Below are 12,475 nucleotides of genomic sequence, written 5' to 3' on the forward strand. Positions count from 1 at the left end.
TGGTCGAGTGTTGGCTGTCCTCAAATTGAAATTTCAATACTAATCAGTTGTGGTGGTTGATAGGCTGAATGATATGGTCGTTTTCAGATTATTGATCATGTGGTTGCGTCTATACTGTGGTAATGTAAAATTTCATCACGTGTAATTACATGTCTCGATAAGGAATTTTTAAAGCGTTCGTTCTTATAGAGTATCTTCGAATGAACATTCTTCAGATTATTATCTTTCAAATGATACATCACGTAACAAAATCATGTAACGAAAAGAAACACACGCAATCGTTGGAAAATATCTAATCCTTGTTTACCAGTTTATAATCTTCAGTATATCTAACTTCTATTCCAATTCTTTATACAGATAAATTTAATCTGTTCCAATTAGTTACATCTTTTGCAAATTCCTAGACTTGCGATGTTTACGTAAATTCACATTTTTATGAACGTACTTAAAGAAATGAAACCTAAAATAGAATCTTATTTCAGTCTTTAATTATTCTAACGAGTATTTTGTTTTACGTTGTATACATTTTGATATTTCTCGATTTCCTACAAATGTGTCAAAATCTCCAGTCTACGGATTACTCTTCCATAAAGCAAAGTCATTTTCAAACACGTTTATATCATTTTATAATGCTGTCTTCGTAACAAATACGCCGTAATCACATTGGTCGTAATATACCTCATTCGATCAAATTTCTATTCTTGCGAACGTAATCGAAAAGATGAGACCTAAACAGAAAATTCTTTTACCTACTAGATATTACACCAAGTACTATACTCTACGTACCTGGTATATTTGTTGCATATCACCTGCATTCTCTTCATCTTTACACTTTCTCCTACGTACAAATACATAAAAATCCACGATCCAATTACAACGATCATACGACGAATTAATCGAAAACGATTTATCGAAAGATTCAAAGCTATGAACAGAGATGTCCGCCATGCCGAAAACCGAGGCAGCTAAAAAACTCTACTATTAATACTATACAACGCATGGCTTTTGGCCACAACCTCGTGATCGCTAGCCAATCTGAATCACTCGAAATTCTTGGAAAATTCTATTCTATTATTTAGTTAACTGCTTTGGCCAATTTCGGTCTCGCCGCATTTACTCGAAAACGATATTATTGCACCTTGGCGAAATCTGCTTTGTCAGATCGATCGCTGACGCACCTTAGCCAGGTCAGTAATCTATCTCAGCGATTGCGATGGTCGATCCGTTGCTGCAGAACCGTCCTCGAGCTGGAATTTCAGTGGTGATCAATTACCGCGGCCCGTTACCTAATTGCCAATCCCTGAGAGTGGCTTTTAGCCTACTAACGTAACATTTCCTTTGACAAACGAGTATTTATCTCGCTGGTCAGAGACGATTAAAGGATAACGGTGGTATTCCCGATGAATTTTATTTATCGTCGCGAGACCAGCTTCGCCATATTCAGTTTCTCTTCCCCATCATGACACGTTTATTCCACGAATTCGCCTCTTAAGTCACCTTTAGGACAAACGTGATGTTCCTTCGAATAGTTGCGAGTTAGTCACCTTTAGGACAAACGTGATGTTCCTTCGAATAGGTGCGAGTTAATAAAATTTTAATTATTATATAATTTATTCGAGCGTCTTGAACTTGCACGAAAAATTGAATATTTTCTTGTCTTCCTTTTGATTTATTATAATTCGCGTTATTGATCGTTAAGGTTCGTTTACTTTTGTTTGCCAAATCAGTGGAAATGATAGGTATCAAGGGTTTAATTCCTTAGATTACTTTATCCATTAACAATTGTAATAAATATTATACTTTGCATGTTTTGCATATTTCTATATTTTTGCATATACATTTTAATAAATGAAACTCCGCAGTCTAATCGTATTGAAAAACAATTCCTGTCTTCACCAAAAAGGATGGATTATATTTACTGGAAGAAAGGAAAATGTGGGATAAGTAGAATCAGTGTGAGAGAATATGTCATCGTGCGAAAATTGTAAGAACGATGAGTTTAACCGTTTAATGCTGCATACTTCTAACCAGATTTTCGCGTATTGTATCTGTAAAAAGAACGAACAATTTTATATTGCTTTTGTAGCTACAAGACGTACTTATCTATTCAAATTTATTACTCTGTAATTTTTCATTATCTGATTCATTTTACATTGAAAATATAATAATATAACGATGACAATAATTTATTTGTACTTTAGGCTCACAGTCTATTCGAAAGAAATTGTCGCATTCTTATTCCTATTTCCCAGTTACATTGATCTCTTTGTCGCTTGATATCGCTATTTTATTCAACGTCGAAAATATTCAATGAAAATTCTTCGAAGAAGAATTTTCCGCTTGCTATGGTAGGAATGTTCGGTCTTATAAAAGATACATTTTTTAAGTATCATGCTCTCAGATAGTGTCACCTGTGTTCTCGCAACGTTATGTGTCATGGCAGGAAATTTAGGTTACAAGGAGCTAAGTAACATTTATTATTAAGCGACGTTTCGTCTTGCCGCATCTATGGCCATCGTATTTCTCGTCTTGAACGCGAACCAAAGTGGAAGTGTCCAAGTAGTTTAGGGGAACGAGCTAAGCTGAACTTCGTTTAAATATTCAAAGCAAGTCGAATATCATGAATTTCGAAATAGTTTGATTATTCAGAGACACCTGGAAAGAGTCTAATCTTTTCGAATAACTTTGTATTCAAGTTGCTACGATCGTAACAATGATCGAAATTCATTGCGAATGTTTGTAAAAAGAACGAACTTGTGGTATATCGAACTACCATTTTAATTTATTTATTTCTATTTCTATTTGTTACTTCCTTAGGGTTTCGCAGTTTCTAACATTTTCAAGCAAAAATAGCTTTATTCCTATTTTCGTCATTACTTGCAAGCTTTTCTATGAATTGCTTTTTAATATTTCTATAACATTCTACATTCGATTTTTCACTAGGATCTCGCCGTACCAATAAATCATTAACTCGCTGCGAATTTCCAAGCGACTCGAAATGATTCGAGCGAGTCGTCGGAATCGAACCAACTTGGACGATTACAACGAGACAATTCGATGTTTTCGAAATGCTCAAATCGAATTTCAAGTACCACGACGTGTAATTTGCGAATACGGTCGAATACACTTGAAAAGACGATTTTTACGCGGCTTGAGTTCCAAATGCTTGAATATTCCAAGTACTTGCGTAGATACTAAGCCAAGGACCTTCCCGTGGCATGATACCATCAAATCCTGATGGGCTACATTCTTGTCTGGTGTGCAGATACCCGAGAGAGAAACACTTGGCTCCGATATCTCTATTGGACTGGTTTCTGCGTGCACTTCAAAGTGAATAAATTGCGCAACCGTGATCTCGATACCGGTGGATCTTGTTAAGTCGTATAATTACGACGAATAAATTCAATATGATCGAGCGAAACGGATGCTTCGTCTCGATTTCCAGCTCACCAACGATAAGCAAAAGTATGTTCTTCCTATTCAGATACGAAGATTATCTTGCCTCGTTTATATGTGAAGTGTTTAATCTTGCAACTATCATGGAAAGATTGTTTATATAAGTAAAGAGCATGAATTATATGAAGAAATATTTATTGGCAAATGAAAGAGGATTGAAGTGAAGAATATCGAATAAGGAAATATTTCTTGACTAAAGAATTGGTCGAATGGAAAGCATGGTTTGTATGAATAGTACGAAAGAATTGAATATCGATCGAAGAATAGCAATGTATATTGAATCAATAAAATAATGTACTTATATTGTATGCTAACTACTCTTCTTGGATTAAAATTCCTGTCTGCAATAATTTTAAACAGTCGAGAAAATTAAAGTTCTTGTAGCTATCATGGAAAGAGTGTTTATATAAGTAAAGAGTATGGATTATATGAAGGAATATTTATTGGCAAATGAAAGAGGATTGAAGTGAAGAATATCGAATAAGGAAATATTTCTTGACTAAAGAATTGGTCGAATGGAAAGTTTGGATTGTATGAATAATATGGAAAAATTGAATATCGATCGAAGAATGCCAATGTATATTGAATCAACAAAATAATGTACTTTTATTGTATGCTAACTACTCTTCTTGGATTAAAATTCCTATCTGCAATAATTTTAAACAGCCGAGAAAACTGAAGTTTCTGTTATTTCTTTGTGTCATCCTTTATTTTCTCGTCTTTCGATCAAAAATATTGAATCATTATTTCGTAATCATCCTGTATGACGATAACTTTACTGAAAAGGCGCAAAATGCGAGAGGAGCTGAAATGTTCAGAAGCTGAAATTTTAAATATGAAGAGTGCAATCTAAAGAAAATTTATAAAACAACCATCATCCGAATGTCAATTTTACGAGTCATCAACGACCATACATTCCTCTGGACTGTCCTAAATTTTCTCTTGAAAGAAATTAATTGCAACATGGAAGCCGATATGAAGTTTAACCCGAATGATTTTGAAAGTTTTCGTAACGCGATTGACTTCTTATCAGACGGATAAACCTACTCGATTCCGTGTAACTAAATATCGTTTGCTCTTGTAAACGTGTAATCGTGTATTGATGTCGATGGTCACTAACGATTTTATTATTAATAGGATCATTTTATACTAAACTGATAAAGAAATAAATAAAAGCAAAGTTTTTGTCGAAGAATCAGATTCAAAGAAAACTTTGAACGTGGAGAGTATAAATTTGAAAAAAAATTTCGAACATAGAATATATAATCGAATATAAAGAATTCTTATCGAAGAGTTAGATTCAGAGGAAACGTCGAGTGTAGAGAATTTAGTTTGAAAGGAATTTCGAACATAGAATATATAATCGAATATAAAGAATTCTTATCGAAGAATTATATTCAAAGGAGACTTTGGAATTTGGTTCTTAGATGGAAACTTTGATCTAGAAAGGATTTTCAACGTAGAATGATATAACTGAACGTAAGAAAAATACATTTCTGGAAATATTACGTCACTCTGCATGTTTTTGGTTCCGGCACAACACTTTCTCCATGTATAGACGTATTTCATCAGACCTTTCAGTCGGGACCCCTCGTTTCAAGCCCCCGCTTATGGTCAGAGCTTTGAAACACACGACACAAAGACACGCGCTTGAAAAAAAAAAAAGAATCACAAAAGGAGGCAGCCCCTCCTGAACGTTAACGTGCTTTCAAAGTGTGCGAGCATGATACACATTCTCTCCTATGGAGAGGAAAGTCGCGTATCGAAAATCTATCGCTTCAATAAAACGCGTTTTAAACGCTCGGCGTATGCAAGGCAGGTTATGAAAAAAGATCCTGAATTTTCACAGCGAAATTATTATTCGTTGTATATATATGCGATATTATTTGTTCGTTAATTAAAATCGTCGGGTTATAGTTTATCTATTAAAACAGTGATTGAAGATCGAGTTATAGAAGAAATGGTGGCAAGTTAATACATTTTTCTGTTTCCAATTTTAGTCAGTCTTGTTCGAGTTAATTATAGTATTTCAGTAAAAAAAAAGGTCAGTAAAAACAGTAATTGAAGATCGAATTATAGGAGAAATGGTGGCAGGTTGATACATTTTTTTGATTTCCAATTTTAGCCATTCTTGTTCGAGTTAAGTATGGTATTACAATAAAAAAAGTAACTAGATAATGCGTCGCTTTTGGAGACACGAGGCAACTTTATGAACAAAATTTCGTATAAAGAAGACTATAATCTTATACTAAACAACTTTTGTTAATAAAGTTCTTACATATCTTCAAAAACAACAGAGACACTCGAGTGCTATGGTAATTCTTAATCGAAAATGACAGTGTGAAAGATGAAAGTTCGACGATGTTAGGTAAGTGATTCACGTTGTTGAAAATTGTTCAGCCCGTTGCGACTGAAATTTATCTTATCTTGAATCGTTCGAAGAAATTTAGTAACGTGGGTGGTTACAAATGGCCATTGCGACCATCCACGTATTAAAGTTCGATAAACTCCATAATGTAGCGACCATCTTTCTTCGCGTGGAATTTCATTTCGAAGAAACGAAAAAGTCGACAGTTTCCGGGCCGATACTTTAAATAGAAAACGCGGTTTCTCGTTTTATAGCCGTGGAAAATGTTAAGCGGAGAAGGTGGCGGGCTGTCCCCGTGGCGCAAGTGGCACGAAACTCGCGAGAAACTTTGAATTCGCAATTTACCCTCCAAAGAGACTAAATTCGCATGCTCCGAAACGAATTCGAACTTGTAACGGGAAAGATTTGCCGTGCAAACAGAATTACCAACTACTGCGAGGTGTCGGTGATCGCGTGGATGCCTGTGTCGAGTTTTCTGTTGATTTTTCCTCGGATCTCCTTCGCCGGCTAACAACCACGTGAATTTTTCTCGCATAACATCTATGTTTAACCCTTTGCTTGAAAATTTTCTCGTTCAAAGTTGAGTACTATATTTGATGCGAGTAGATTGAATCGATATATCTATCGTACGTGTTTCGATATGATTATTCACGTTTGATTCCATCCGCAAACAAGCGATATTGGTGTGTCGTAGGGCAGGAAATTTCCAATTTTTTTCCGATTTCTGATAAATTTATTAAATTGATTTATAAAACGACATATCTGCAAACCGAGATAGTATAAATACGGATAAAAATAGTATCGGTTTATTCATCGTGTATTTTCGTTTGATTATGTATCAGTGATTATTGGACACCCTATGTATAAATTCTCATAGGCATATTGCAATTTAAATTGGAATACAATGCTATCTGATCAAATTTCGACAATGAAGCAAAGTTGTACGTAAATGAATTTTACGAATCACAAATCCAACGATCCCTTTTGTTCGTCGTGAAATCGTCGAAACCGAGAGGATGAGATTTATCTGTGCAAGGAAAGTGTAGAAGCGACGAAATTTATTTCTTATTAATTTAGATACTGATATTATCGAGTGACAAATTATTTTCAGTTCAACTGAAAAACAGTACTAACGAATGGATTTTACTTCGAAGAATAAATAAATAAAAATAATGAGGTACAATAGAAACAAGTAGAATGAAATTAAAAATTGTATCAGGTAGAAATTAACACGAATACAGTACGTACATATTTTTATAATCTTGCACGTTTCAGTCTGGGAAATGAGATCTTAACAAGGCGCGAAGAACTCGCGGCAAAAGCCGCTATTTAAAGGGAGACTACGTTTAATTCACTCGAAAATGTCTGTCATTTAGCAGCAGGAAACTAGGAAACAGACACCGGTTCTCTATCTCGAGAGCTCGTGAAACTTTCTTCCCCAACTGAGTTCCTTCACTTTCAAACTTTTCCCTCCCACGCTTTTTCCCGATGACTAATAACCGAGATTTTTTCGATTGTTTACGAGCTAAACGTGCACCAACTTTTCCTTAATCATGTAGATTAATTATTCATCATAATTAAAGAACTTGCCTGTTCCCGGCGAAAATTTATCTTTCGTTGTGTTATCTGCGTTTTCTGTTTACGTTACAGCCAAAGTTCTTTGGAAAATTGAAGTTGCTGTTCGAGATTAAAATTTCTGAAGCAAAGAGGAGAAATGAACACGTTGCAGAAAGCTGCTTGTACGATATTGAATAAAATGTTGTTGCTCGTAAGCAAACGTTTCAGAATGTTTCGGATTTTATCGATCTTATTAATATTATTTATTGAAATCTGTATTTTCATATGGATTTTACGTCCACGTGTTTATTTATCGTATCATATAATTCGACGGATATTACGTTCATAATAATTCGACAATATATTACTTGATATTTCTGCGAGTAATTACTACAATTTTTCGAGCTCTAGATTTTATATTTGTCAATTTTATAATATGTAGTTCGTTTGTTATTCAGAAAAAGGAACTAGGTGCGTCGCTTTATTCTCTATTTCTGGAAATACTGCTTTTTAAAGTACAGCTAGCAATATTTTCCGCGTTGCTTTATCTTTCCACATATTTTCGCTCTTTTCTTCGAGACGATTCTTCTTCAACGAAAGTGATTCTCATAGTCTCCCCAGTCTCGAGGTGGAATTCCTACGCGATTCAGTCTGAAAATCGCCGAAAATATCGCGTACAAAGTTGCCACGTTCTAGGAGTACGATAGACGAATTTATGACAAGTTTCGCGTGCGATCAAACTTTGTCCTGTAACTTTCAGGGAAAGGATCAGATAGGTTCGGCGAAATACTTGAAAAAAAAAAATTCGTAAAGAAATTGCGATATTTTTTCGTATATTTTATTCGATGAATTATTTAATTACGCGTTTATTACCATGAAGATCTTTAAAAACCGACAAAAGTGCCTAATTGTAAGAAATTTTTCGAAACGATACTTCAGATCTATTGGAACAGAATCTGTTCTTTCCTCTTTTTCTTTTTTTTTGCTTTCAATTTCCCAAGCATCCTATTTCAAAAAGTTTCGTAATCTTCGCGAAAGATAATACTTGAAATTCACGGGAAAATTCATTTCTACTAAAAAAATCAATTCTCAACAGAGATCCTAATATTTCTTACGCCTTTGAACATTTCCATTCGCTTCTTTAAAATATCGAACTTCTTTAATATAATCGAAAGTATAAGAAGCAATGGTTGCAATTCCAATAACTTTGGCATCGTTTTCAATAATCCTAAAATGGTCTAATAATTTTCACAAGAATCGCTTTTCAACACGCTCTAAACATATCAAAAATCATTTGCAAATATCCGAAGAACCGCAATATTGAAGAACATTCTTCGTTCTCGACATCTCGGTGAAATTGAAATTTTAATAAATCCAATAATTTTCAAATATTCCAACAATTCTTAAATATTCGACGAAACAAACGAAGAATCATTTCCATATATCCAAAGCAGACCGATTCAAACAAGCTCGTCGTCCCGAACAGTTTAAAAAGCGATAGCCAGGGTCTTGCGGAAGGACATTTCGTTTCGGCGACGTGGAATCGCAATATAAATCCGGAGAAGCTCCGGCGAATTCAAATGTACACCGACTTCCTGTGACATCTTGCCGCGTAAATATCCTCGGGCGTCCCGATCGCATTTTACCGTGCTCGCCCCTTCGAATAAAAATTGCCGACTCTGGAAGCGGCCGGTCGCCACCCCATCCAGACTCTCGATTATCTCTCGCTGGATTTTTACACGCGCCTGGCAACGTTCGATCGCTTCGTTCGTTGCATATGATTTGTCGTCCACCTGCTGTCACGCCGTTGGAAAAATCGGCAGACCTGTAACAGCAACGAGCTTTGGGAAACGTTGCAACGTGATTTGCGACGCGTTTCTCATTTCCTCCCTCGCCTGTTCTTCCAAAGATTTTAGATGCAAAGTTTCGTCTGTTCCTTGCGTATACAGGGTGGTCCGTAATTAAGGGAAAGATTGGGTTTTGTAGATTGAAAAAATATGTCGAAGACACGGAGTAAAATTTGTTCACATGACGCCTAGTTTCTGGGGGCAGACAGCTACGCTCGTTAAGGCCCAGAATTAAAGACGACGAGTCGCGAGTTCGAATCTTCGGCATGGACGTTTTTGAAAAAAGGAACGGAAAAACCAAAATTTCTCTTACAAGTAATATACAACAGGCAAGCGGCAGCGCCCCTCTCTTGCGTGTGCCTGGTTTCTGAGGAAATCCAGTTGGAAAATTGATCAAGTATACTTCAACTGTAAAAGCTGAGATACGAGTAAATAATTAGCAGAAGGTTATTGTACGTGTGAAAATAAACGAAGATCGTGAGATGGAATTTTTCCTATCGAAGCCTCGTTTTCAAGAAAAAAGTAAAGTTTGAACGTGTTTGGTTAAGAGCTGGTTTGGTACAAGAGAAATACGACGCTGGGAGTTTCGTGGGAAGAATTTTTATAAACTCCAATTGTATTCGATGAGAATGATTAATAGATACAATGTATCGTTACCTACATATTGATAATTAGCGACTTAGTAAATGTTTAGGTTGAAACATATGTAACTAATAATTAGTATACTGTACGATTATTGCGGTTATGCAAAATATACGTGTTACGTAGTTTGATATGTTTTTGTTCAAAATTACCTCTGATATTGATCGACACTCGTCTAGATTATGTTAATTAGCGTCAAATAGATGTCAGAAATGTGATATTAATTATGTTTGAAAAAGGAAACGAACATATTATTCGTTCCTTGCTGATGAAGATTGAAATATCAATCTTCATAGATATTTTGACTTCCTCTAGCAACAAATATTCCTTGAATTTAAATACGCTCAACGAGACCGGTGTTTAACGAAGGAAAGAAAAGAAAAATCGTGCTCAAATTTATTTTCACGGTAAAACTACAATTTCTCTATTCGATATATATTTTTTTTACATCATTCCACGTTTATCTGAGTGCGTTAAAGAGTCCGAGGTCCGTGGAACTCTTCATTTCCGGCGATGTTCGACAGAAAAACAATCTTCCGTGCCCCTCGAGACTTTCTCGTATTCTCTGAATTTTACGACCAACTAATGGCCATCGTTATTTCTTCTCATTTTTCACCTCGGAAAATCACCAAATAATACAAATACCCCGTACCACGTACTATATACAGTCAGAAATAAAAATAAATGAACAGGTAACGAAAGTAGAGATACCAATGAAACGTAGTCGAACTAGCATGACCCACTTTGCCAAATGATCGTACATCTAAGAATATTGAAAATGGTTCGCATGAACGTATGCTGTATTTGTCTTCGTTTATGAGATATGTACAAATAGCGCAAATAGAGCGTAAATAGATCGATCGGAAACGTTGAAATTCTAAGGTTCGGAATCGAAGAAGCTTCCCAACAAACTTGGGAAACACCGACAACTATACAGAGCGTAACCGGATCCATGACAAGACGCCTACCGGGTTGCCTTGAAATGCAAAATGATCATTCGAAGCATCTTCTGTAATTGTATTTAGATAACACAAAGTCAGAACAGCAACTTGGTTACATCTCGTAAACGCAAGCAGCCGGACCACGTGTCTATATGAAGCTTTTTCATCCTTTTTAAATCTACGATCATCTGCTGAAATGGGTTTCGTATATTTTTTCAGTATACTATACAGTATATATAAATTGTTTAATAAATAATCGAAGACAATGTTGACTTTTTTGCGTAAACAAGACGTACATTTAACGAAACTTGATCGATATTTATATTCAACTATCACCTGTCTGCTCATTTTTGTTCCGGAGTGTATCTATGCGTATAGATGGTGTCATCTAAACCAACATTCTCCCTTGTAGTTTTCGTTGATGAAAATTTCGCTGGACAGGTGAATTTTTCGGCTCTTGGTACTTCGTCGGATTTGAGATCCTCGGCCACCCTGTTCCACCCCCTTGATTCCTCGAGTAATCTCAGTAATTCCCGAACAATTCCGTCTGGCCTGCCGTGTCTTTATTCCATCGCTGTCCAATTCCTTTTCTCCCTGAAACAATTCTTTGACTGCCGGCTCGAATGAATGAAGGATTTCAACAACCAGGTCCCTTCGAGCACGCTTTGTGCAGCATGGCATTAGGAAGCTGCATCCAGTCACTTTGAAATAATTGGCGCAAGTTTAATTAATCGCGTTCTGTCGCCGTACTTTTACGTAAGTGATCGTGGTAAGACGAGGACAAGAGTTGGCTGATGCGATTTCCAACTTTATTGGATATGCATATTTTGTGCGATTTACAACGAAGATCGGATTTGTGCGTTATTTAACCTTTTCGCTACCATGCGTCACACACGTGTGACGCACTAGTTGCTTTCCACAGCTGCTGCCAAACGTCACACGCACGTGACGCATTCTAAAAGCCGCTTCGATTGCCTGCTAACCATTTTCTATCGTTATACGTGTAACAATATGTGCCATATTATGCAACACGTGGAAGATTTGATACTTGAGCCACCGTGAACAGCCAGCTTTTTCTTAAGGAGGGGTTACGACGTAATTAAGCATCGAGCGATAAAATAACGCATAATGCGTAAATAATCTACATATTATTTTGTTAAATTAAATGGTAAATTAAAGTTCAAATATATCGTGTGTCGAAGTATATTAGAGTTTAAATATGCTATACGACCCAATATTGTGTGAACCCTTTGAGTTCGGCCAACGTGTATATTATACGTTCTGTATATTTTATCGAATTTTGACGCCGTACATATACGTTCTGTATATTTTAGTTTTATTCATCTTGTTGCTATTAGTTGTTTATTTTATTTATCTGTTATTAGTTGTTATTGTATATTTATCTACGAAATGCGCTGGGGGAATTCGGCGTTGGTCCCGATACTGGAACTGCGCACTAATTGCTAGGTTCTTAATTGTATCGAAAATTAATCAACATGGAAATGGAAAAATTGTTGTTGAAAATTTGTCTTTTTGCCGAAATTTCTCAGTGGGTTAACGTTCGCCAACGAAAAGTATACATAACGCGAGAAGAATATCGTCACGTCCATTAGACTCACGTTGAGCAAATACAGTTCGGCAATGATATGTTGCATAATTATTTG

General features: G+C 35.9%; 1 protein-coding gene across 1 annotated transcript in view; it reads left to right on the forward strand.

The window, feature by feature from the left end:
• The window catches only part of LOC117230470 (poly(rC)-binding protein 3), a 179,475-nt gene that overhangs the window by 36,939 nt on the left and 130,061 nt on the right, over positions 1-12,475 (forward strand). The gene's annotated exons all lie outside the window — the stretch shown is intronic.

Source organism: Bombus vosnesenskii, unplaced genomic scaffold (assembly GCF_011952255.1).
Source record: "Bombus vosnesenskii isolate JDL3184/JDL3185 unplaced genomic scaffold, Bvos_JDL3184-5_v1.1 scf7180000013267, whole genome shotgun sequence".
NCBI classification, from domain to species: domain Eukaryota; kingdom Metazoa; phylum Arthropoda; class Insecta; order Hymenoptera; family Apidae; genus Bombus; species Bombus vosnesenskii.